The sequence below is a fragment of the Dryobates pubescens genome, chromosome 9, assembly GCF_014839835.1.
Source record: "Dryobates pubescens isolate bDryPub1 chromosome 9, bDryPub1.pri, whole genome shotgun sequence".
Classification (NCBI taxonomy): Eukaryota; Metazoa; Chordata; class Aves; order Piciformes; family Picidae; genus Dryobates; species Dryobates pubescens.
In genome coordinates, this window is record NC_071620.1 from 8308961 (window position 1) to 8333525 (window position 24565).

General features: G+C 40.3%; 1 protein-coding gene across 1 annotated transcript in view; it reads left to right on the forward strand.

Annotated features, from left to right (window-relative positions):
• GABBR2 (gamma-aminobutyric acid type B receptor subunit 2) overlaps positions 1 to 24565 on the forward strand; it is a 569051-nt gene that overhangs the window by 247671 nt on the left and 296815 nt on the right. The gene's annotated exons all lie outside the window — the stretch shown is intronic.

Below are 24565 nucleotides of genomic sequence, written 5' to 3' on the forward strand. Positions count from 1 at the left end.
TAAAGGAGGAAAATCTCTTTCAAGATGCTTAGAACAATTTACATAAATCTGCATTTTTACTGTAGGTTTTGGCATCCAGTCCTGACTATTACAGAGTTCATAACAATTCAGGGACCCTAGGCAAGCACAGATCCAAATTGCCATGCTCATCCACTGTCTTGCTTACAAGGTCTCAACTCTGATGTATTTTTTTGGCTATACTGAGAAATTATACTCCTTGCAGTACCAAAGATTGTAGAGCTGTCTGCATCACACTGAAATGGTATGCCCTGGAGGAGAGAAGGGAAATATATGAATTATCTTTTGATTATGATATGCTGCACTGTAGCCTTCAGCTCTTGTTTTGCTTTCCAGTCTTTTCCCTCTCTTTAGCTGTATTTGTTTAATTTCAGCCTGCATGATGTTATGACGTACTACCAAATTAATTTGCCTACAGCCTAGTAAAAAAATCTCATTTTTGCCTCTGTCAGGTCTAATGATTGCAAAAGTATTTGCTCTTGCACTGGTGGAACAGACAAGTGCTTTGTGTTACCCTTGTCAGCCTTCTGCAGTCGGTCCTGAGGTCTGCCCTCAGAACAACTTTGCTTTGCTTGGCCAGCTTACCAAAATGAAAAACTCTGGTATTTGCTATGAGGGTTTCTGTGATGGAATCCCATCACCCATGGTTTCATGGGTGCTTTTGCTTATATGCATATCAGATACTTCAGGAGAAATGCTTGTTGGAATGGAATGGAATGGAATGGAATGGAATGGAATGGAATTAACCAGGTTGGAAAAGACCTCTGAGAGGCAGAAAGCAAGAACTTGCCAACACTCTTTCACCTGGACACTAGCTGTCTTTAGCTTTTCTCTTCTCTTGGAATGATTTCTTTTCTTTTGTGTAGCTCTATAAACACAAAACTAAAGGAAACCCTCTACCTTGAGTGCTTTGTTTAGCATAAACTTTGTGGCCTTAAAATGTTTTGCATTTTGTTTATATTTTTTTTCCTGCATAAAATACTTGCTGTCAATTTAGAAAATTTACCTCTGAGCCTTTCTTTCTCAGGCAGAATTCTTGTACACTGTTGACTAATACCCTTAGGCAAAATTTCCACTACAGAACTAGGTAAAGATTAGTTCTGAATAGGCTTAGCAAAGCAGATTCATTTATTTATTCCTTTGCCACCATTCTTATAAAGAAGACTAGTTTCAGATATGATCTTAAATGTTCACTGTACTAAAGGTATACAACACATGTAAAGCTTTAGCTTTAATGAGAACATGCCAGCATAACTGACTCCTTAAGGCCAGCATGCACCCTTTGCTCACAGGAATTGCTCTGTGTTTGGGATTCATTTTGTGTAATTTTAGGCACAGTAGTGTCATGTAATGCTGGCAAGTAGTATCTGGCCCAAGATGGAGCCCCTATTACAAGAGAGATATGGAGGTGCTGGAATGTGTCCAGAGAAGGGCCACGAGGATGATCAGAGGGCTGGAGCACCTCTCCTGTGAGGACAGACTGAAGGAGTTGGGGCTGTTCAGTCTGGAGAAGAGAAGACTCTGTGGAGACCTAATTGTGGCCTTCCAGTATCTGAAGGGGGCCTACAAGAAGGCTGGGGAGGCACTTCTCAGGATATCAGGTAGTGATAGGACTAGGGGAATGGAATGAAGCTGGAGGTGGGGAGATTCAGGCTGGATGTGAGGAGGAAGTTCTTCACCATGAGAGTGGTGAAGCCCTGGAATGGGTTGTCCAGGGAGGTGGTTGGGGCGCCATCCCTGGAGGTGTTTAAGAACAGGCTGGATGAGGCTCTGGCCAGCCTGATCTAGTGTGGGGTGTCCCTGCCCATGGCAGGGGGGTTGGAACTAGATGATCCTTGTGGTCCCTTCCAACCCTGACTGATACTATGGTCACTTGAATTACTTTTATAGCCTGTGGGCACCAGACACACCGAACTGAGGTGTCTCAATAGAAGAAAAAATAAGAAAGATAAGGGGGAAAAAAAAAAAAAGGAGGGTTCTCTCCAGATTCCTACTACATTTCATTGGCTAACTTAAACTAGGAACAGCAGGGGTTCCTAGTTATGGTTAAGTGTGATAATAGTAGGCACAGGTCTGAAGAACAGGGTGCAGGGTGATAGAAACAAGACACACATCAGGAACAATAATGCAGAGAGAAGGGACAGCTGCCTCAAATGTACACAAATGGATACAGCCTGGGAACATGCAGGAGGAACTTGAGCTACTGAACTCCATCAGTGGAATAACAGAGAGACTGTGGGTGAATTTGCATGGGTGGTCTTCTGTGGTGGATGGTTGAGTACTCAGCAGGAAACGCAGGCCATTAAGGAGCAGCTTGGACGTGTCATCCCTCTTCTAGGGGAGGGATGACTAGGTGAGGTTGTGCAATATCAAATGAGAGGCTGGTAGGGGTGACACTGTGCAAGTTTGCTACCAGCCAGTCAGGCTAAGAAAGTGGAAAAAGCCATCTCTAAGCAACTTGAGGAAAATAATTTCCATAAATATCATGTTATTTCCTGCAGGAAGAACAATATTTAATCCCTCTCATTTAATTCCAGGTAAGTGAGGAGGGCAGGGAGAAACCACTGTAAAGCCTATAGCGAGGCACTCTGGCTCCAAGCATTCAGAACTTGTATGATCTATGCTATAACATGCTCAGGAATAAGTGGGAAAGAGAAACACCCCATTATCCTTCTGGAATAGGCACATAACTCATCAGTTCCCTAACTTCTGAGCGCAACAGGACACGAGTATCAACATTTAATCTACTTTTTTTCCAGGTGCTAGCCTCTTAGCACCTCCTCTAATCTTCCTGGCCTATAGTCCCTTACTGAAAAATACAGTTGAATGTTGCTGTGTTATCACAGTATCACCAAGGTTGGAAGAGACCTTGGTCACCAGAGACATCATGACTAGACCATGGCACCAAGCACCCCATCCAGTCTCTTCTTAAACACCTCCAGGGATGGTGACTCCACCACCTCCCTGGGCAGCCCATTCCAATGACGAATAACTCTCTCAGTGAAGAACTTTCTCCTCACCTCAAGCCTAATTATGATAGCAACTGTCACTGATCAAAATTTAGTAGCAACAAATCAGTTCTGACTGAAGTAGTGGTGTTTGACTACTGGCTTAACATATTTGCATAAGTAGAAAACACCTAAATGCAATTACATGGATTAATTTTCATTTTTCTTTTGGAAATATGGCTTCCACTGAATGAATATTTAGCAGTCTGTGGTAATTTGTAATGAAGTGATTAACATTTACTGGAAATCCAGGTAACCTTAAACAAGGCTCCCAGATTCTTTGACACTATGGTAGAAATTCTATGTTAATTTAAAGTAAAACTGTAGACTGTTATTGAATTCACATTTGTTTCCAGTCATCAGTATCAAAGATCTCTTTCCTGTAAGGTTTAATGCATGAATGAAAGACAAGCAAGGAAAAATGATGCATTTTCAGGTGTACAGGGTAGGGCTGTTCGCATTTCAGTCAGAAATGCAAGGAAGAGGGGGAATGGACGTAAACTCAATCACAGAAAATTCCATCTCAGTATGAGAAACAATTTTCTTTACTGTGAAGGTGATAACAGGCTGCCTAGAGAGGCTGTGGAGTCTCCTCTAGGTATCTTCAAAACCCATCTGGATGCATTCCCTGCGTGGTCCTGCTTTGCAGGGGGTTTGGAATTTATGATCTCTGGAGGCCCCTTCCAACCCCTAGCATTCCATGATTTCACCTGTAGTTAGGTCTCTCTGCAAACTTTCATCTATGAAAGAAAAAGGAAAGCTAAATGCAATCATTTGATAAGCAAATGCTAAACTCTATGGCACCTGAGATTCCACATGTGAGCCTAAGAATATATCTGCAATAAAAAGTTCTCACCTGTCTCCAAGACAGAAAGAACTTTCAAAAGGATGTTGTTTATTGAGGCTGAGATTCTGTCAGCCTCCATTGCATGGTTTTGATGCAATACTTTCTGACAGAAATCAGAAAGTGGCCCCTGTGTTGTAGGAGTTCAGACTGAATGTTTGATACATTTCCTTCTGACATTAGAATCTTGGTATTTTTCTTGAACAAGTCTGTTATGTATCGGTAGATCTTCATACAGCATTGTATGGGATAATGCAAAAATCTTCCCCTGAGCTTTTATTGCTGATTATGACATCATACAGCAAGGAATATCCCTTTAGTCACTTTGGGTCAGCTGTCCTAGCTGTGACTCCTTCCAAACTTTTCCTATTCCCAGGTTAGATACTTGTAGGGGCAGAGAGCAAAGAGAAAGCCTTGACACTGTGCAAGGACTGTTTAGCATCAGGGAAACACTGATGGGTAATCATATTGTTTCAGCTGCAAATGAAAATCACAGCACATGCAGGCTGACTTCAATTTTGTTCGAATCAGACCTAGCACATCACATTACTGCCTTGTGCTCTAGTTACTGCCAGTGAAATAGAAGTCATCAGTGATTTTCATCAGTAGATCTTAACTAGTTCAGAATAACTTGATATTTTTATTGCCTGCATGGATTTATTCTAATTTCATCAACATAGACACTGAGGTGTAAATAAATGAAGTGCGTATTATTAGAGTGGGGAATAGAATTGATACCTGTAAGAAGCTCAAAATGTGAAAGCTTGACTATATCTCTAGCATGAAATCATTGTTTCATGCTCAAAACCCAGATAGTTTCATACATACATATATATATATATATACACACACACACACATATGTAATCCTGTTTCACATGTATTCAAGCTCAAGAATACCAGAAGGTGGGAAAATCTACTGTATTCTTTGTCACTGCCCTAGTGGCTACCAGTACACATTAAAGAATATGTCTTCTTTCATCTGTAACTTACAGTCACTATATTTTATGTATTTTTATCTACTAGATTAAAGAGATTGGACATAGAAAATCTCCCTAAGTAGGTAATTTATCATATACAGCCTGTATCATCATGATTCAGTTCTGTCTTAATCCATCTTGCAGATCGTTTAATCTCCTACTGTACAGTCTATTTCTAAATTGCAAATCAATCATATGATTTTCCTCTAAAGTTTGAGGTTTTCTTTTTTTTCTTGGCATTGCTTTTAGTGGAAAAGATGGATAGAATTGGCTATCTTCAGTCTTGGGAGAGAAGTGTATAGGGACTCTAGGTACTTATGCATATGTCTTTTTTATAGGCATATGTCTTGAAGTGTGTGTCTTTTCGCAGCTGGGCACAAATTGCTTTCAATCCATGCTGCAATCTAGATAGATGCTCTAGGCAGAATCTCTGAACAGTGCCCAGCTAACGAGTGAGTAGGGCTTAGAATCCTATAAAGGCAGTGGTCTTCAAACAGGGGTGCGTGCACCCCAGGAGGAGTGAAAGTTATGGGAGATGATCTGTCGGGGTGCAGGAAGAAAATAGTTGCATTTGTATTTATTTTGATCTAAAAAAATAAGAAAGAAAGTGGGCTTTACTAATATTTAATAGACAGATTGACAGTGATCCAGTTAGTCAGTCCATATGCTGGATGGTCATGTAAGGGCTCATGAGGTGCCCTGAGGGAAGAGTGGTTACTTCACAAGGCAGAGGGGCTGGCAATGACATCCTCACTCATTCATCTGCTTTCAGCATGTTGCAATGTATTGCAGTTTGCATATACCCAGTTAATTGGATTTATGGGCTATATTGTCTAGTTTTTAATATACTACTAAATGGACAAGCAGTTTTAAAAGGTTTCTGCAAAGAAACTGCATATTGAAGGTATACAGTACAAGCAAACAAGAAGGAAATAGTAGAGCTGACTCTACTCCTACTGCAAGAACAAGCTCCTCATCAACCACATTATGAATAAAAACAATGACAAGCTAACCAAATCTGACAAGAAGCTGGGCAAAACAAACAACAACCACAAAAAAACCCAAACCACAACTTTATCACAAACTCTATTTGAAATATGGATTTATAGCTGCTAACAACGAACCTCACCCTAGGTGTATATTGTGCCTGGAGACACTAACATTGGTAGTATGTAAAGCTATCACAGTTAGAAAGACATTTATAAGTGAAGCATCCAGAACATGATGACAATTTTTTCAGTGGTGTACAGAGTCCTGTGACCTCAGACCAGTATTTTACATAACTCAACAATGATAAATGTTTCAATGCAAATTCTGAGGTTCCTGCCTTAATAGCAAGAGACAAAAAACTCATGCTACTGGGGCAATGGTTGTTCTTCCTGTTGTGACAAAAAGAGCTGAAGAGTAGGAGGTTTGATGCAGCTGGGTGCAAGTACAGATGTTTCTATTGTGTCTCACCTCATGGTATTTACTGGATTCTGCTCTGGTAGAGAAAGAGGTAAAGTACTTTCTTGTGAGCCACTAAAGGGAAAGGTGTGCTACAGAAGGTACATTCTCAACAGTGAATTATTTCTTTAATAAGAGTTTTATGGAAGAACTATGTAAGTGTAACTAACCACCAACGGAGCAGCTGGAATAAAAACTGTATTCAAGGGTACGCTTATAGAGCTATTGTCACATGCCAAGTTCCTTTGCTGTGTCACTCATAGGCAACCTCTCGCAGCAAAAATGCTGGAGCCAAAAGGACACAGAGTGCTGCAGAGTGTTATTGGTGTGGTTAATTTTATTAAAAACAAACCAACCCTAACAACAACTAAATAGTAGAAAATTTACAATATTCGAGAATGAGATGAGAAGTTGTCTCGGTACAGAGAGGGTAAGAGACTCAGTTCTTTTGAATATTCCTGTGTTGTGAAATTAGAGGCACAAATGAGGTCAAAATATCAACAGCTAGACTATTTATTACATAAATAAAGAGGAAATAAGAAGGGGAGAGGGAGAGAGAGAAGAGAGAGAGAAGAGGAAAGGAATTATATTACCACACCCCTCACCCCCCCAAGAGAGTTTGAGTCTGTGGAGGAAAGGTGCTGCAGGAGATGTTGGGTTTGTAGAGAAAGGGTGCTCAGGCTTTGGCTGGAGAAGAGATGTGGTCCCTCTGGGCAGCCTCTTCAGCTCCATGAGTTGCAGCAGGCGGAACTTAGGACACAGAGAGAGGGTTCAGTCTGTTTCTTCCAGGCTCCATGGCCTCTTTTCTTCAGAGCAGCATTGTCCCGGGCTTTTCCTTCTCTTGTGCTTTCCTTCTCAGCAGCATGGTCCTTCTTCTGTGTTTTCCTTCATCTCCATTTTTCTTCTGCGTTTTTCTTCTGCTAAGCAGTAGTGGCTCAAGTCTTTTATACAGTTTTTAGTCCTTAGGTATGTGTCCAAGTATTGTCCCTCAGGAACTCAGGGGCCAGGAAATCATCCTTAGGTAAATATCCAGGTATCGTTCCCCAGGAAATCTTTCTGTGCATTCCTGTGTGTTTAGGCAGGGGTCTGGATGGAGAGGGGAGGCCTCCACCTCTTCCTTCTCCATCTACCTGCCCACACACTCATTACACCTCAGGAAACAGGTGGTGAATCGATTGTCTCACCTTTCCAGGGTACTTGATGGGTGGAGAGTATCTTGTCTTATGCATATTCCTGAAGGTGGCCTTGGTCCATTGTTGTGAGGCCAGCTGTGGTCCAGTGAGCAATGTTATCTTTGCACCTTCCAAGAGTCATTCCAGTGGCTTTGCCCAACATATATCAGCTATAGTCTGGGCAAGCAGCAAGTGATTTTATCTGTTGAGTCACACAAGGAGAGACAAGCTTTAGTCTCTCACAGGAGTGACCACAAAAGTCTTTAGTATCCCACTGGTTTGTATCACTGGTTTTCTTATGGTGAAGTACTGAAAAAGTTGTCGGCCTTGAAGTTGTTACATGTTTTCATTTACAAAATTACAAATGTTCCAAAATTGCTGACCTTTTCTTTGGTGACAGGAAGCTGTGCATAGCAGATATTTTCCAAAAAGCATAAACAAACACATTTAATGTCCATTCAATGTGAAGGGGATGCTTTTAACAATGAGTGAGAAAGTCACAGCTTTTCAGAGGAAGTTTGTGCTACAGAGGGGCACTTTGGAAGCAGGTGTTCAGAAAACTTTTGATTGTAACAGGATGTTATTGCCCCAAATTATGCAAATCAGTCACCTAATAAAAACTAATATCTGTATATTAAAAACCATGGAAACTGGACTCTCTGTCACATCATCATCACATTGCTTAGCCTGGAGAAGAGGAGGCTCAGGGGAGACCTTATTGCTCTCTACAACTACCTGAAATGAGGTTGTAGACAGGTGGGGGCTGGTCTTTTCTCCCAGGCAACCAGCACCAGAACAAGAGGACACAGTCTCAAGCTGCACCAGGGAAGGTTTAGAATGGATATTAGGAAGAAATTCTTCATAGAGGGAGATTGCCCATTGGAATGGGCTGCCTGGGGAGGTGATAGAGTTGCCATCATTGGAGGTGTTTAGGAGGAGACTTGATGGAGTGCTTGGTGCCATGGTTTAGTTGATTAGATGGTGTTGGATGATGGCTTGGACGCGATGATCTTGAAGGTCTCTTCCAACCTGGTCTGGTCTATTCTATTCTATTCTGTTCGGTTCGGTTCTATTCTGTTCTATCACCTGGTGACCTAGGGAATTGGGGATGGAGGAGGAGATGAGGGAGGAATCCCTTCCTCCTTTCTCTGTTAAACTTTTTTATGCCCAAATGTCAGTAGTGACTTTTGTGCTCCCTTAGTTTGATGTGTTCATGTAATGTGGAGGAGATTCTGGCTCAGTGTCAAATGCATTGGTACTTAAAACTTATTCACATGAATTAGTGATGGTCAATGGAAATTACTAAATGTCTCTTGTAGTGATATGGTGATTTCTTAAAAGCTCATACTACCCACAGTTCTGGCATTTTTGGAGTGAATATAAATATCCCTTTGGAGTGAATTTAAATATCCCTTCAGAGCTTTAACAGAAATGTTCTGTAAAAAAAGACCAGCATCTGAACAAAATGAATTACTTTCTCCTGCTTCCAGTCCAGTCCAGATTCTTCTTGCCAGGAGATGGTTTGCTTGTGGGGGCTATTTGATTTGTTCCCCATGCCTGTAGGTATCTTTCTTGTTTAAAGGAAGGAGATTAATGATATAAGATATGAACTTTACAGGTTTTTAAAAACATACAAACAAGCTAAAAGGATATTATTTTTCAGATTAATGTAACAAGTAGTGTAGAATGTATTTAAAATATAAATAGTTAGAAATTGGTTTTAAGGATTTTGTTCAGTTCTGGTGAAGTCAAATGAATAACCCCTAATGATGCTATGTGTATTCTCTCCTCCCTAAGAGAGCCAGTATCAAGAATTATGTGTGCCTTTGAAGCTACAGAACAGTTTTTCATGCCAGATTGCTGTTAGTTCTGATGGGGATACAGAAGGGTAAAGGCTCATTCCAGGTGTTCAGTGAATTTCAGGCACGATCCATAGTGTTAAAATGAAAAGGGCAGTGGCAGTAAAAAGTGTTAGCTCACATGGCCAAGGAGATGGTCTCCAGTCCATAACAAAAAGACATAACTTTCACCACCTGAAGTTGCCAGCAAGTTGCTCGATGACTCAGGATGAAACCACTTGCTTGATTTGTAGCGTAAAATGCTTCAAGTAATTCTTGCATAACCTAGAAGATTTTTGTCTTCTGGTTTCCATATGTTACCTCAAACAGTATTGATAAATTGCTTGTATTTTTGTGTCATCTCCCAGTCATGGATAAAATTGGCTTTACTTCCTTAAATCAAATAGCTTGTATTAATGTGACTCTGGAGGATTCCTCTGCAGGAAAAGAGGATGTCAAACCAATGAAATGGAAAGATGCCACCATGGTATTTTTAACTATGTTGCTGTAAGAATAAGTGCAACCACAGTAAGGCTGCTTATGACAGCCTTAAAATGCCAAGATGAAGTACAATGCCTGTTCAGAATAGCATAAAATAATGTGCAGAGTTTATTTATAAAGGACTTGATATAAGCTATCCCAAGCGTTACTGTGATTTACGACACTTTAGGAAGCGGTACTAGAAAGACATTTCAGAGCATAGAAACCTGTCAAAGGAGAAGAACAATTAAGGAAATCATTAATGGGTTCAAAAAGATATGTACAAGACCCAGGAGAAAATGTCTTTTCTAGAAGGACTTTTCACAGGTAACTGGAGTACAACTTCATCTGACAACTGAAACCTCAGCAGAGGAAGTATGTGAATCAAACTGAGACTCTCAAGTACAGAAAATTATCACCACCATATGGCATCCTTCTGAGGATTCTGAAGTAAATAAAGTGTAAAATAACAGTCATACACCATTGCAGGAACTGTTGCTGCAAGCTTTTCTTCCATATTAAAAAAAAAAATGTTGATAAATCTTTAAAGATGGAGAATAATCTCCAAACTCTGACATTAATCACCTAGGAGTCCTAGAAAACAGGCTGAAAATGCTCTAACAGAGCCACTAGTTTATCTTGCTTTAGCTTAGTTTAACTTAGATCAAAAAGTTTATGTAATTTAAAGTTAGCACAGCTTGTATTAAATGGACTAGTTTAACTAGCATGGGCTAACTGAGCTATTAAGTAGCTTGCTTATCTAAGTTTCTGTTTTTCATATGGGTGTGATTATGGCTTCTACACCTTTTTTAAGACATTTGGTATTTTTAACACAAGTGGTTACTTGCCAAAGCCTTCAACAGAAAACAATCATGTCTGACATGATTAATTTAGGAATATCATCATTGTGTATGTGACAGTGCAGATGAGATTTACAGATGGAATTTGCAGAAGTCCTTTCTGTAGGTGAAACCACAGTTGGGCATCTGAGGAAGACCTATTTCCCCACATATACTAGATTAGGTAGCCTTTCAGCTAGTCTAATGTAGTATGCATCTTATTTGAAATACAGAGGAGTGTGAGGAGATCCAAAGGGAAGAATTTGGTTCCCACAAAAACCGGATTTCAACCTTCTTTTGGATTATAGACTTGAAAACGAGAAGGAAAGAAGCTTTCCTGTAACACTGACAGTATCTCAGTACATAGTTTTACAGCTCTTCAGTTCTTCCAGTAGAGATGAGTGGGTGCAAAGTCTTGGTGCCAACAATTACAGCCATATTCACACTCATGCTTTGGATGTTCTGATCTGCTACTGACTTGCTGGGTCCTACAAACAGGGAGGACACAGCCAAAGGGAATTGTGCTTTAGAAGTATTTGTGAAATTATGTCAGTTTTCTACCTTATCAAAAGGAATAAAGATAGTGTTTGTCACAGAGCTGATGTTAAAGAGTTTTGACAGAATTATCAGAGCAACAGTGCTTGCATGTTGAAGGTGGGCATCTGGGTTTGCAAATTGGTTGTTTCCTTGTGATCACAAGAATGGTATTAGTGAGCACCTGAGTGTATAAAATAGAATAACCAAGATATTGTAAGTCTTATTTTAAGGACTCCTGAAAGTTTTTTCAGTTATTTATGATGAAACATTTTGGTCAAATTTCAATACATAACACTGTAAGAAATACATTGCTACTTTAGTGTCATGTATCTTCAGTTCAGTTTCTTCTAACTTTAGTTTCCAAATGGATTAGAGCCATCGGTACAATGATCCACAGAATTCCAGTCTTAAGAAAACAGAAAAGGATGACACAGTTTAATAGACAAATGGAAGTGAAAAAGTTCTTTGAATGTAAATGATACACAGTGAAGAGAAAAAGAGGAAAAAAAGCAACTCCCAATTAGTGGTTTCTGCTCATTAATATCACTCCAGTTAGCATCTAATTTAGTTCTCTAATGTAGTTGAACCTATTTGGGTCAGAAGAGACAGAAGGTACTTTTTTGCCAGAACAAAAGGAACATGGGGCTGAAGCATGGTTTCTGTGGTACAGTTTTCATGTCTGTTTATATTTGGTGCACCATTATCCTGTGATGGTTGAATATCCTTGAAGTAGTGACTGTTTTGCCCTTTTTTTGTGTGGAAGAAAACATATAGACTTACAACATTTAAAGCACAGGAGGTTTTTTAATGAATTTGATCTAAACAAAACTGTTTAGAGGAGCACATTGCTGAGTGGAAATTAAGTTAATCAAATGCTGACCTTTCTGCATTTAGGAAGTCTGAGGAGTGTGGATTGCTGTTTTGGAGGCTGTTTTGGCCACAACAACCCCATGCAGTGCTACAGGCTGGGGTCAGAGTGGCTGGAGAGTGGCCAGGCAGAGAGGGACCTGGGGGTGCTGGTTTATGGTAGGCTGAACATGAGCCTGCAGTGTGCCCAGGCAGCCAGGAGAGCCAATGGTATCCTGGCCTGCATCAGGAACAGTGTGGCCAGCAGGAGCAGGGAGGTCATTCTGCCCCTGTACACTGCACTGGTTAGGCCACACCTTGAGTACTGTGTCCAGTTCTGGGCCCCCCAATTTAGGAAGGATGTTGACTTGCTGGAGCGTGTCCAGGGAAGGGCAATGAAGTTGGTGAGGGGCTTGGAACACAAGCCCTATGAGGAGAGGCTGAGGGAGCTGGGGTTGCTTAGCCTGGAGGAGACTCAGGGGTGACCTTATTGCTCTCTACAACTACCTGAAGGGAGGTTGTAGACAGGCAGAGGTTGGTCTCTTCTCCCAGGCAACCAGCACCAGAACAAGAGGACACAGTCTCAGGCTGCGCCAGGGGAGGTTTAGGCTGGAGGTTAGGAGGAAGTTTTATACAGAGAGAGTGATTGCCCATTGGAATGGGCTGGCTGAGGGGGTGGTGGAGTCACCATCACTGGAGGTGTTCAGGAGGAGACTTGACAGGGTGCTTGGTTGCATGGTTTAGTTGATTAGGTGGTGTTGGATGATAGGTTGAATGTGATGATATTGCAGGTCTCTTCCAACCTGGTTTATTCTGTTCTAATATATAGTAATAATTCCATGTAATCTGCATTCCCTCAGATATGTTTTCTTTAATCTCCCTTTCATCAGAATGTGATCTCATTTTTCTATTAGCTAAAATATATGCTCATAGTTTTCAGCTGATAATAAGATTTACTTCTGGATGAGTGGTTTTCATAAATATTGACATAGTCTCTTAAGTCTAATGAAACAAACCCACTAGTAAATAAGTATAGCTGCACTACAACAGCTAAGCACATATTAAACGTTAAAAACTGTCCCAGGTTTCTGAAAGAAAAAAAATAACAGGTAAATAAAGACTTCTAAGCTTTTCACAAACCCCATGGTTTGCACAAACCTTCTTTAGAAGCCAAGAAGCAGAGGAATCTGTGTGTGATCAGACTGAGAAAGGGTGCAGGGAAGTACTCCAATCCTCTGACCTTGCTCTGAGAACATTTTATAAAGGTAAGGGATCTCTGTTGTTTCCAAATTATGGTAGATGCTACTTGTACTGGAGCACCTTTTTGAGAGAGCATTAGGTTCTGAGACCCGAGATTCAGCTACAGTTCAGCTGTCTGTTAGCTCTTGTATCTGAGTATCATCTAACCTCCATTAATAGTTAATGGAGAATAGACAGAGCGAGTTGAAGGGTGCAATCCATCTCACCCCTTTTAGACATCCATTTATCGATGAGAAGACTCATTCTTAAGAAACACCCATTTATCTTCAGTTTGCCAATATCCATGTCACCCCTTACCTAGTTAGTGCTGGAAGAAAAGTATTTCACCCCTCACGGACAGAGAGGCATTACCTAGATGCGTAAACGTTACTGTTGCTTTCATTCCACTTAATCAAGGAGGATTTAGCATAAAGATACTTCCCTTTGTAATTATAAATCATGGCTGTTTCATTGCTGATAACAGTTTTTTAAACAATATTTAATTATTGATCATACTGTTTTCTCAGAATTATCCCTCTCAATGAATTCTGCTCAGAATTCTTTTGGTAAATAGGCTCTGAGTGCTTATGTAGGTATTACTAATGATTACTATATTTTGTACACCTGTAATAAGGTAATGAGTTGTTGAGTCCCTCATTTTTGGTTCAGTAACTAGCCTATTTGCTACAGGGAAACTATTATGGGACTGTTTTTGAGAGCACTGTAATAGTGTGTGCTTTAAAATAGTTTTCTAAGCTGTGATTTATTTTCTTTTCTGTGATAGCATGAGACCTTCCTTCTTGTTTTATGCTTATTTCCTAATCTAGACCAAATCCATCAATGTAAAGGAGATTTGCCATGTGTTCTCAGTAGTTCTATAAAAGACTTTATTTTCCTGACCACTTAATCTAAACCTTGGGGCTGTTCAGTCTGAAGAAGAGAAGGCTCCGAGGTGACCTAATTGTGGCCTTCCGGTATCTGAAGGGGGCCTACAAGAAGGCTGGGGAGGGACTTCTCAGGATATTAGGTAGTGATAGGACTAGGGGGAATGGAATGAAGCTGGAAGTGGGGAGATTCAGGCTGGACGTGAGGAGGAAGTTCTTCCCCATGAGAGTGGTGAAGCCCTGGAATGGGTTGTCCAGGGAGGTGGTTGGGGCACTGTCCCTGGAGGTGTTTAAGCCCAGGCTGGATGAGGCTCTGGCCAGCCTGATCTAGTGTGGGGTGTCCCTGCCCATGGCAGGGGGGTTGGAGCTAGATGATCCTTGTGTTCCCTTCCAACCCTGACTGATATTATGATACCTTGTGAAATTTTATTTGTCAGGGAAAAAAAAAGGATACAGATATATTCTATAATTTGTGTTCTATATTCTAGTAACACTCCATACATAACAATATAGAGTGACTCTATTTGTTGGTCTCTACATTCTCTCCTAGATGAAGCGTTCAATATATCAACACCCCTAGTTACTTGAATGCTTGCACCAACTTCCAGTAGTCATATTAAATTCACTTGTTTCAATAATCAAGTACTTCTATATTTATTTAATCACTTGCTCTTCTGGTGTTGGTTTATGTACTATTAAATAATATGTTCTCAATATGGTCCCTATTTACTTTCATAATACCTGGCATGAAAATTACTCTCCTGTAATATTATAGCCTCCAGACCCTTTGTTTTGTTCTGCTATCATTAGGAGTCAAGGCTGATAAACCTGTAGAAGAGTGGTTGTCCTATTTATCTGGAAGCCATCAGAAGTGCATTGCCTTAAGTTTTGTTGATGGCATCTCAAATTGAAGGAACTAGAAGTATATTCTATGTTTATTTTCTTCTTCAGTTTTGTACATCCATGGTTCTGAAATCTTCACATGAACTGCTGTTGTTTCTTATAGCATTTAGTATTAACTTTGAATCTTTGCCTACTGTCTGCTGGGATCCTGGATCCTTTCTGGCTTCATACTGCATTGTCCATTTTTTCCTGTAAGAAACATACCATTTCTTCCCTGCCTTGTCTTTTTGTCCAGTTTTACTAATGAGATTGTTTCTTTGGATTGCTCAAAGTCCTGCTGAATCTATTGTGCAGGCCATTACAAAGCTTGTAGATTGAAGGGAACTCAATTTGTTCATACTCTGTCACAGTGTAGACCCTATTTCTTTCCCCTAGCTAAAGTTTTATTTGACTGTAATATGCTGCCCTCTTTGCATACCCAATAGCAAGTAATGCACCTCTTGATAAGATGGATTGATTTTATTATTTGTTTTTCTACAGAGAAATCCCCTTCTAACTCAAACTGTTTGTAAATCACCCTAAAACCCCTTAATAAACATCCCCCATACCACCAGAACCATAAATAGCTATTAATTCTTTTTCACATAACTATGAGGTTTAACAGTAGGCTTCATCATTATGTTTGGCTTCTATGACCAATAAAAAAAAAAACCATGAAAAGAAATGTTTCTACATCAGAAAATTTGAGGGGAAATTAGGGCATTTTGTCTGCAGCTTTACAAAGGTTTATAGAATAGCATAGAATAGCATAGAATAGCATAGAGTAGAATAGGATAGAATAGGATAGAATAGAATAGAATAGACCAGACCAGGTTGGAAGAGACCTTCAAGATCATCGAGTCCAACCTATCATCCAACACCATCTAATCAACTAAACCATGCAACCAAGCACCCTATCAAGTCTCCTCCTGAACAGCTCCAGTGATGGTGACTCCACCACCTCCTCAGGCAGCCCATTCCAATGGGCAATCACTCTCTCTGCGTAAAACTTCCTCCTAACCTCCAGCCTAAACCTCCCCTGGCACAGCTTGAGACTGTGTCCTCTTGTTCTGGTGCTGGTTGCCTGGGAGAAGAGACCAACCTCTGCCTGTCTACAACCTCCCTTAAGGTAGTTGTAGAGAGCAATAAGGTCACCCCTGAGTCTTCTCCAGGCTAAGCAACCCCAGCTCCCTCAGTCTCTCCTCATAGGGCTTGTGTTCCAAGCCCCTCACTGATTCTAACCTTATGTTAGAATAGGTATCTGTGGTAGTAATGCATATGTAAGTATTATGTGAATTGATATTTACTGTGTTGACAGGCAGAAAATGAGCAATTTTTCACTGGAAGCTGCAATTATATACATGTAAACCCCCAATAAAATATCCTATTTGTGTTCTGTTATTGTTAGTATTATTCTTAATTTAGTGCAAAACACTGAGTCTGAAACACTCAGGTCCTTCTTCCAGGCAAGAGTTATGTTGATTGCATTTTGTTTTCAGATTAAGTACAAGTGCTAGAGTCTCAATTCAATAAAAAGTCACATTTTTCTTGAAAGCCTATATTGACAGTTTTACCAAGTGAAAACCCAATATCCCAAGATTCCTTCTTCCCCTCCTTGAAAACAGCACACAATATATGATTTAAAAAACAAAGAAATCAAAACTAGACAAAAAAGGAAATCCAACCCATCTCTAATTTTCTCTCTCTTTTATGCTGTAAGGTATTGTTTGTTTGTTTTTGCTGTTGTTTTTCCTGAAAATAGGACTATTTTCTAATAACTAAAATGATATTTTACAGTTTCATTTTGGTTATCTACACTACAGTTTTGGTTTGTGTTATCCCTATGGTCAAAATAAGCTTCTACTTCCTCTTTCTTTTCCTTGTAATCCCAAATGATGTGTATACCAATGAAAGTATACCTCAGTTTTCTTCCTTATCTAAGGACAGTGTCACATATCAATATTTAGTATTGAACAATTTCTCTTCCCCACAAGACAGTGTTTCTTGAAACTGAGCTTCATTCAGTGCTTTTACACTTCTAAATATGGAACTAGAATAGAAAAGACCAGGTTGGAAGAGACCTTCAAGGTCATCGTGTCCAACCTATCATCCAACACCACCTGACCAACTAAACCATGCAACCAAGCACCCTATCAAGTCTCCTCTTGAACACCTGCAGTGATGGTGACCCCACCACCTCCTCAGGCAGCCCATTCCAATGGGCAATCACTCTCTCTGTGAAGAATTTCTTCCTAACATCCAGTCTAAACCTCCCCTGGTGCAGCCTGAGACTGTGTCCTCTTGTTCCAGTGCTGGTTGCCTGGGAGAAGAGACCAACCTCAGCCTGTCTACAACCTTCTTTAAGGTAGTTGTAGAGAGCAATAAGGGATGATTGTTTGCTTGTAATGCATTGTATAAGGTGAGATGCCAGGAGCTGTAACCTGTCTTTTGCATTTACTCACAATTTAGATTCTGTCCATGTAATGAGGAAATAATACTTATTACAACTCATGCATTTGTTTTGTCCACATATCTCTGTAATGAAAGTCATACAGTACAACGTTATAAAGCACACAGTATAAATCTTGACAGCAGGAAATCTTAGTGAAAAATCTGACTGTATAATCCATCTGGTCTGACCAGTTCTCATTCATTAGGAGTCTCTTCTGATCAGCATCTGGTAGGATTAGACTGCCCTGAACAACAAGGATTTAGCTTGCAGTACTTACATGCAGCTTTAGTAAACCAGAAGGTCATCAGAAATATCTGTTAAAAGCAAAGCAGTATGATTAATCTGAAAAACTATTGCATTTATTTTGTTACTGGCAGGGTTAGTGTTAAATGAGGGAACTATGCCTTTTATATTTATAATTTGAAACCTATTTTGAAGCATCAATTGATGGAGATTCCTGAATCCAAACTGTCATCATTGGATTGCAAGAATCCTGACAAATTCATCAGGCATATCTCATTTATTTACTATTTTCACATGGAAAAAGGGACAGTGTTGGCTGGATAAAAATGAAATATTGTGGTTCAATGGATGCTAGCTATTTACTGCTGATGAGCAGATGCTTACACTAATAATGCCACTGAAGTGGAAAGATTGCCACCTCACAACTCAGGACACTGTTTCAGCTCAGCCTCGCCCCACCAATGTTGCGAGAGTACTGATCTCTATCACACCCGTGCCTAGCATAATCCCTGTTGGTTTGGACCCATTCCCTAGCTTGTCCTCTGGCCTGTCTTGTCAGTACAGACCTGCTGAGGAATCACAGCTCTGTGTCTGATCCTGGTTATTCTCACTAAACCCAGCTGTGTCCCAGACTTGTAGATGGACTCCCCAGCTTTACCCTGGAACTGCCTTGTTGCTGAGAACTTCCCTGAAGGTGTAGTCTCATGACTGATGCTGACTTTTTCTCCAAGCCTGTTCTTCTTCCCTCCCTGGGGTGCTGGCTGGTGAGGTCCTTGATTTCAGGGCTGTCTTGTTTCTCTCATATCCATCTTCCTTCTGGAGCATGCTGCACTCCAGCATGTGCTTTCTTTCCTTTAACCTACATCCATCCTCTGTGATACAGACCACATGAGTGTTGCTGTCTAGTCATTCTACCTACTCTCTTAGTTTGCTATAGATTGAAGAATTTAATTTCTTCCTTGGTAATGCAAGTTTTGGGATCCTCAAAACCATCTTTCCTCACAAGTGTGGTGTCAGAATACTTGACTGTTCATCTCTCAGACATCACTGAATTTTATACAACAGCTATGAGGTACACAAGTGTTGCTGCCATTTACTTCACAGAAAGGAAAAATGCATCCAGACTTGGCAGCAAACTTTTAAATCTTATTTTAGTGATATGAGCTGTATTGTAGAACAGCTCTGGCAGAACGAGGAGTAAAAGTTAATTCTCTTGAATCCTGTATTTTCTTGTGCTTCAAGCACAAGGGCCATCCTTTTCTGCCTGCAGCTGCATCCCTTCCACATGACACAAAGTCTTAATTTTTGGAGCTTGCTCCTGGGTAAACATTTGCACTCCAGTAATTTTTGAAGTTGACCATACATCATAGACCTATTACATATGTAATATGGTGAAATGTTTATTTCATCTAGCTTTGTATTCAGAGCAGTGTAAAAGCAGCTCCTTTCCGCCTCCCCGCCTCCTTGAGCATAGAATCCTAAACCCCCTCCCTCCCCAGTGAGCATAGAATCCTAGACACACAGACTCAATAGAATCATAGAATCACAGAATGGTTTCAGTTGGAAGGGACCTTCAAAGATCATCTGGTTCAACCCCCTCTGCAGTAAGAAGGAACATCCTTAACTAGATCAGGTTGCCCGGAGCCCTGTGGAACCTCACCTTGGATGTCTTCAGGGATGGGACCCCAACCACCTCTCTGGGCATCCTGTTCCAGTGTACCACCACCCTCATGGTAAAGAACCTTTTCCTTACATCCAATCTAAACCTACTCTTCCCTAGTTTGAAACCATTGCCCCTTGTCCTATCACTGCAGGCCTTTGTAAATAGAAGACTAGCATCTCTAAGCAGTGGTCTGTGAAACCTTCCAGGTTTGTTGATGATCAGGTCTTCAAGTCTGGTAATTCCTCTTTTGGGAAAATGAAATGTTGGTGTCTTTAAAGTGCATAAAACTTATATAAACAGACAGAGAGTAATAACATTCATCAAATTATTTACAAGAGACTAAACCCACATACAATTATACTACTTCTGGATTGTCAGTGCAAGGTTTGCTTGGAAACTACAGATTCCCACAAGAGCTTAACGCAATTTTGTTACAACTTTTTAGAGCAATTTCTTCCAGCTGAATTTATCCTATTCCACACAATAAAGAAGCAGAAGTATAGTAGTTTACAAATTTCTCTATTCAGAATTGGTGGGTGAAATAATTACTGCTGAGCAATAAAACTGCCTGTACTGCTGGTGATGTGCTTTCCAGGACTGCCAGCATCTGCTGAAACATAACATGCAGCATTCTGTTTTTAAAAACTTCATCCAACATTGAGACATTTCCTACATTCACTACTGGAGCTGAGGTTCTGCAAATTCTGATCTTGGACCCAAATCCAAATCAGAAGTTTCTGGAGTTAAATTTATTTGAAGTGAAAAACTTCCACAGGGAGAAAGGCAAAATTTTCCATTCTGTGAAAGAAAGGACCCTGTGAAGGGGGAGGAAAAAGTGTGTAAACAGGAAACAAATCTTGGAAAACATAATGAAACTACCCCCAGACCGCAGATTAAATGTCAGAGCATTGAAAGAAGAAAAGCCCCATCTTGTCCTCTAGAAAAACAATGTAAACCTTGTAAATTTGTCTAAAGTTCCTGGTATTTTCTTGTGCTAATGGAAAAGAAACACCTTCCTTTTGTCAAAATATCCACAAAAGATACATCTGAAAAGCATCCCACATCTGATTGTGGCAATGAATGGAAAAGGTTTCCAACTTCTGTGGCACCCTATCCTATGAGGGAGGTGTGTCTTTTGGGAACTTAATTGGCAGTTCAAGGAAAACTCTAAGAGCTATGAAAGCTGCACAATATCAGGCTTCTAGCAGATGGGGCAGGGGGGTTGTCAGGGAAATTCCTCAGGAGCTGAGTTTAAAGAAGTCTTCCTCAGTTTCTCAGTAAAAATGAATATGCCTTTGAATACTTCAGGCACAGAGTTCATGAACAAGTTCTGAGAGGAAGGAATTCACCTGGCCATAGTGGCCTTAGGCTGATGATTGGATGCAATGGTCTTGGAGGTCTTTTCCAACTGAAGTAATTCTATGCTTCTATGAATCACAGCCAGTCAGACAGTCTGAAATGTAGTTTTTACAATCAAGTGCCTGCCTTGTGCCCTCCACTGATGTCTATCTGTGTTATCTATAAGTGTATTTTACAATAATATTTCTCGTGTTAATAATGTTCTAATTTGACTAAACTGTATTAGGTGAATCAGATCAGCCAAGTAATGTCAATCCAGTATCGTTGAAATTAAAAGATTTAGTAGAAATTACTTGGTGGAGGGAAAGTAAAACTGCAAACTAAACAATGTCTTGTTTTACAGAAGAAAGTAGGACAGTAAGGGGTAGAAGCATATGAGAATTTCTGTGCTTTTGGAAAGTATGGTTCTGCTAACTAAAAATTTTCACTTAGTAACATAGAATAGAATAGAATAGAATAGAATAGAATAGAATAGAATAGAATAGAATAGAATAGAATAGAATAGAATAAGCTAGGTTGGAAAAGACCTTTGATATCATTGAGTCCAACCTATCATCCAACACCATCTAATCAACTAAACCATGGCACCAAGCGCCCCATCCAGTCTCCTCTTAAACACCTCCAGTGATGGTGATTCCACCACCTCCCTGGGCAGCCCATTCCAATGGCCAATCACTCTTTCTGTGAAGAATTTCTTCCTAACATCCAGCCTAAACCTCCCCTGGCACAGGGGACTTGAGACTGTGTCCTCTTGTTCTGGTGCTTGTTGCCTGGGAGAAGAGTCCAACCCCCACCTGGCTACAATCTCCCTTAAGGTAGTTGTAGAGAGCAATAAGGTCTCCCCTGAGCCTCCTCTTCTCTAGGCTAAGCAATCCCAGCTCACTCAGTCTCTCCTCAGTTTTGGAGAACTTCCATACTGGATAGAAGGATTTTGGACATTAGCTAAGCTAGGATCAAGGGTAGTCTATATTCTTTTGTTATCCCTGCAAGCAATTTTTCTTTGTGCAGGGAATGGCCCATACTATAAGAAACAGTTAATACTGTTTCTGGAGATTAAATGTCAATCATTCATTTTATTAGTCTACCAGCAGAGAATGGAATCATTACTGATCAGATCACTTTGTGTAAGTAAGTGTATTTTCACAGAACGTGCTTCATCACAAAAGGATGAAGGATGAAGTTCTACTCTGGGGGGACTGTAAATGTAACAAATAATGTAAAAACATGTCTTAGTAATTTTAAAGCATGACTGAAAATGTAAGATGATGCACAGGCCCTGAAAGAAGTAATTAGGGCAGCCAGTGTAGTAATGACCTTTAGGAAATACCTCATTGGTCAACAAAGAGACTTGGGATGAACAACTTAAAGGGCACAGCAAACACATGCAATGCTGTTTGAGGATCAATGAATGCAATTGCCACATTGCAGATTATGGTTCTTTGTCTTGAAGAAATTTGCAAAAATACACAAATTTTTTAATGTTCCTTTTAAAAAAAAAATTATTTTTACCCAAAGCTGTTGCCATCATATCAAAAGCACATCTAAAATTAGCATATCATATGAATACACTAGCTGCGTGGTAATTATGCTGGCAAGAAATACTCCCACCAGAACCACTACCATGCTTAGGTTGGGAGGATGATTGCAAACATATAATAAAGGAAGGCTGAAAGATTGCTGAAGAGATGAGTTTGTCCTGAATGTAAACCTGCCAGGAGGATGCAGAAGTCTCACCTGTGACCTTTCATGTTTCATTGTTTCATTTAGCCTGGAGGAGACTCAGGGGTGACCTTATTACTCTCTACAACTACCTGAAGGGAGGTTGTAGACAGGTGGGGGTTGGTCTCTTCTCCCAGGCAGCCAGCACCAGAACAAGAGGACACAGTCTCAGGCTGCACCAGGGGAGATTTAGGTTGGGTGTTAGGAAGTTCTATACAGAGAGAGTGATTGCCCATTGGAATGGGCTGCCCAGGGAGGTGGTGGAGTCACCATCATTGGAGGTGTTCAAGAGGAGACTTGATGGGGTGCTTGGTTGCATGGGTTAGTTGTTCAGGTGGTGTTGGATTGGTTGATGGGTTGGATGCGATGATCTTAAAGGTCTCTTCCAACCTGCTTTATTCTATGTATGTATTCTATGTATGTATTGCACGTCCTTCCTTTTACTTTGTACAACAAGCTTTCAACAGAGGAAATTTAGTAATAGCTGGGTCTTATTTTTTCCATTGATAAAATGTCTTCTTGTTATGTAAACTTTATGGTTATTCTTGTTACATAAACTTTATGGTTATTTGAACTCAAAGGAAGAATTTCCTGCTGCTTCAGGATAGATAGCACTTCCTCTTCCTTACTTGATCATGTCCCTGAATAGCAAATATTTTCAGATTGCTTTGAATGGACTGTGCTTCTCTATCAAAGTAGGTCAAGGAAAAGGACAATTAGAAGGAAAACTTTAAAAATGTAATTCCAACAGCCCATACAGACAGCCTTTGGAAAGTGCCTGCATGTGATTATAGACTTCTCAGTTTTCCTGTTTAACATCATATATATTTTCCATATATTGTATTTTCTGTGTTTGAATTTGAGATACCTGTTTTACACCGTGGTTTCCTTCTCCTATTTCTGACAAACACATAAAAAAGACAATCAGTGCAATAAATGTGATCATAATGTTACTAAATTAAAACTGGACCTGTCACTCTTCATTTTTGTCTGTAACCACCTTATAGCCAGCTAAATTTATTTTTTGCTCATCTGTTAGGAACAGTAATATGAAACTCTGATTTTTGTAGTCAAATAAGTGGAGGAAAATGAGCAGTGATTAAGAGAGAGAGCTTTGAAGTAGTTATATGGAAGAAAATCCTGCATCTATAAAACATATTTCATTGTATGTTTTCTGACTTCTTTGTGCTATCAGGCAGCTCAAAGAGGACAGAATCTTGCCTCTGTAAGAAAAACAAGTGGGAAAAAGATATCTGTTGGTATTGTTGCATGTGTCACCTTAAGGCAAACATTCCTAGAGGCTGAGTCTTCTGGCTTTTCCATGAAAAGCTGAGATCCCAGGGGCAGAAAAACCACAGAATTGTTTTGGTTGGGAGAGATCTTTAAGACCATTGAGTCCAACCATTGACCCAGCACTGCCAGGTCACCAGTACAGCATGTCCCTCAGCACCACATCTCCATGACTTTTCAATATCTGAATGGGACCTTTCAAGAAAGCTGGGCAGGGGCTGTTTCCAAGGTCTGGTAGCCCTTAGACAAGGGATAATGGTTTGAAACTAGAGCAAGGTAGGTTTAAATTGGACATTAGGAAGAAGTTCAATGTCAGGGTGGTGGAGCACTTGAATGTGCTGCCCAGGGAGGTGGGAAAAGGCCCCATCCCTGGGGACATTCAATGTCAGGCTTAATGGGACACTGAGCAACCTGATCTAGTTGCAGATGTCCCTGCTGACTGCAGGTGTTGGACTAGATGATCTTTAAAAGGTCCTTTCCAACCCAGTGAATCGTAATTCCATAATTCTTGCTGCCCTATGATAAGATGCGTGCTTTAAGGAAGTGGGTAGGGACAGAGAAGTTCATTAAGCTTTACAAAGCTCTCACTGAGGTAAGCTACAGTCTGCTGATTCATGCTAGGACTAGCTGACAGCTGTTTCAAATGTGTACTCAGCACTAAAAATATGTCACTTTCCTTGAGTTTTAGCTTTATACAGTCTCAAACTTGACTTTGGCTAAACCAACGGTTTTGGTCTTAACAGCTCTGGGAATACACAGGAATTGTCCATCCCCATAGTGCAAAGTGGAAGCCCACAGTGAAATTTCGTCATTTGCAGTAAATCACT